Here is a 3,486-nt window from a genome sequence, read left to right as displayed (position 1 = left end):
ATATATACTGTATATACAGTGTATTAATAAAACAAGCACAGAATGAAGAACTTGTAGTCACAACCATCAGTGAAAGTAACACAGGTATGATAACAACAATGACACCCATAAGCACACCCTAATGGGATGTATACTGGTCTCCCACAGTGGTGGAGTTAAAACCTTGACAATGCACACACTTCAATGTCTCACCCTCCTCTAAAGCCACATTAGAGTATTTTTCTTTTTTGTCAAATGCACCATAAATCACAAATCCCCCACATCCACTCATCTTCCCACACTATTATCATTATTAGCATCTCATCAGCACTTTGTCATTAGCCGCCTCTAATGGTGCCTGTTTTGTTTTCTCCCATTACAGTTTGTGTTGTGTCTTCAGATGGTTTTGATTACCAAGGCTGCTGCATTAGGTGTGATGCCGCTGCCTCAAACGGACCCAACATCCATTCTGTGGGATTCATTTGACGCTCCGTTTGTTGTAGGTCTTATGGGAGGAATAATCTTTTGAGTAAATGGATCTTTGACTTCGTTCCATCTCTGTAAATCCGCATCCCTAAATAGATTCTGGCCTATTTTTGTCCTTCTTTTATGTCTTTCTCTTTGTGATGCTTTTGGTTTATATTTATTCATCTGACCAGCAAAGCTTGTTTTCGGCTCATAAAGCCTCTACTTTCTGACCTCCCACTTTTTTTTGCATCCCTCCATTTTTAGAGTCCTTTTTACTTTTGTCCCCCCTCCCTCCCATTAGCCTACTTTTCTCTCCTCTCCATCCTGCATGCCTCAGCAGCCTCTCCGTCCTGTCTGTCTGTCTGTGTTGGCATGAGCCTCGCTGGCTCTGCACCCACCTGCCCACACTTTATGCTGATTGGACCAGCTGTTCCACTTAAATTCACCATGGCAACCACAACCCGTCGCCTAGCAACCCGGCTCTTCTCCCCGATCCCTGCCAGTGTTCTCCACAGGCGGAGGGAGAGAGAACGAGAGAAGAAGAGAGAGAAAATTCCCTTAGATTTTGTGTGTGTTTAAACATGGGTATGTTTGGCTCCCCTTCTGTGACTCAGAGGGAAATGTGTTGCGTGAGCTGATGAGATGGTTAAATCCAGCCTGTATTTGCATGTAGGCCATAGGGACCATYGGTTAACTCGAATTAAGCTGGTAGGCATTAGTGTAAGCGCCTAACTCAGGTTTGTGTGTGTTTCTGTCACCTTTGCTCATCCTATTTTTGCGTGACGAGAGTAAAAGGAATATCAAGTTCAAGCTAAAGAATTCATGGCCCTGCTGCTCTCTGAGGCCCCACTGTCAGAGTAACGTCATGGCCGGAGCATACTAATCTGAGGATGGACAAACACACACACATACACTTAAAAACAGCCTGAGTAGGCATTTTGCTTTTGTATGTTGTTGTCCACTTGATTTAACTAGAGACAATTACCCATCTGCTAATAGACTTTTCCTGCAGCCAAACGGGTCCGTGGTCAGGTAATCCCACAGATCATCCATCGCCAAGAGCACCAAGCTCGCCCTCACCTCGCGTAATTGGATGTTACACAAGGCCAAAGTTGTTGTCGGGTTCTTTCTCACGTCGCTTTTGTCATAGAAAGAAGAAAAGCCCGTGTCGAGCCTCGTTTCTGCACAGTCCTAAATGTGGCTTTCTGACGAGGACACGCACACAATAATTTATGAGTTTATTTTRATCTGCCTCTGTGGAGAATTCTTTCTGGCTGACTAATTAAGATGAGTAACTTCAGAACAAGCAGACATGGATCATGCTAATGCCTTCTTTTCTACAATCAACTTGGTACAGTCAGACATTTACACACAACTGTTTAAAAACTTAAATGTCATGGCTGAATTGAGGCTTTCAAATAAATGTATGAATTCAATCTGTTTGGTTTTCTAAGCCTCCCTGGTAAGGTCTATTCAGGGGTCCTGGAGAGKAGGGTCCGTCGGATTGTCGAATCTCAGATTCAGGAAGAGCAGTGTGATTTTCGTCCTGGTTGTGGAACAGTGGACCAACACCCTCAGCAGGGTCTTGGAGGGTGTATGGGAGTTTGCCCAACCAGTCTGTTTTGTGGACTTGGAGAAGGCATTCGACCATGTCCCTCGGGGACTCCTGTGGGGGGTGCTTTTATGGACAGAATTTTTAGGCGCAGCCAAGGTGTTGAGAGGATCTGTTTTGGTGACCTTTACCGTGACTCGCGTCTCTGCTTTTTGCGGATGATGTGGTCCTTTTGGCTTCATCAGATCAGGATCTTCAGCTCTCACTGCGGTTCGCAGCCGAATGAAGCGGTCGGGATGAGGATCGGTGCCTCCAAATCCGAGACCATGTTCTTGAGCTGGAAACCAGTAGGGTGCCTTCTCCAGGTTGGGGAGGAGGTCCTGCCCCAAGTAGAGGAGTTTAAGTATCTCGAGGTCTTGCTCACGAATGAGGGAAGAATGGAGCAGGAGATCGACAGGCGGATTGGTGCTGCGTCTGCAGTGATGCGGGCGCTGTACCGGTCTGTCGTGGTGAAGTGAGAGCTGAGCCAGAAGACGAAGTTCTCAGTTTACCGGTCAATCAACTTTCCTACCCTCATCTATGGTCACGAGCTTTGGGTAGTGACCAAAAGAACAAGTTCGCTGATACAAGTGGCCGAAATGAGTTTCCTCCGCAGGGTGTCTGGGCTCTCCCTTAGAGATAGGGTGAGAAGCTCAGTCATCCGGGAGGGACTCAGAGTAGAGCCGCTGCTCCTCCACGTCGAGAGGAGCCAGTTGAGGTGGCTCGGGCATCTGATTAGGATGCCTTCTGGACGCCTCCCTGGTGAGGTGTTCTGGGAATGTCCCACTGGGAGGAGACCCAGAAGAAGATCCAGGACACGCTGGAGGGACTATGTTTCTCGGCTGGCCTGGAAACGTCTTGGGATTCCCCCAGACGAGCTGGCCCAAGTGGCTGGGGAGAGGGAAGTCTGGGCCTCTCTCTGCTTAGGCTGCTGCCCCCGCGACCCGATCCCGGATAAGTGGCAGAAAACGGATGGACTGTTTTCTGGGACAGGATATTTGCTGAACACATGTAGATCAGTGTTTTGATTTGCTTTATGTTGAGTTAAATTAAATCATTTCATTATTACAATTATACAGGTGAAGGAAAAAGTTAAAGAGAATGTATCATGCTTTTCAATCCTTCCTTTTCACAGTTAAATCATTCATTTGGAGGATATATAAAGTGCTACTGCAAAGCTTTGGTGTGAATTCCTCAACTGTAGCTCCACAGGYCCCTATTTCACCCCTGTAAGGTATGTCWGAGAGCAACTCATTTTGGTGCACCCTCTTTAAATGCAAATGAAGCTCTTCTTACCCTACCCCCTACCCCGTTTGAACATTTTTGTATTTTGATAGCAGARTCACGAGTCAGAAGGTTTTTCTTTACAARTTGATTAAAATATGTCTCCTAGAGRCTCCAAGTACACAACAATRTGTRTTTATTGGCTARAAAATTGGATTTTGCAT

The sequence above is a fragment of the Austrofundulus limnaeus genome, unplaced genomic scaffold (genome assembly GCF_001266775.1).
Source record: "Austrofundulus limnaeus strain Quisiro unplaced genomic scaffold, Austrofundulus_limnaeus-1.0 Scaffold3, whole genome shotgun sequence".
Classification (NCBI taxonomy): domain Eukaryota; kingdom Metazoa; phylum Chordata; class Actinopteri; order Cyprinodontiformes; family Rivulidae; genus Austrofundulus; species Austrofundulus limnaeus.
Note: the sequence above shows the minus strand (reverse complement) of the source record.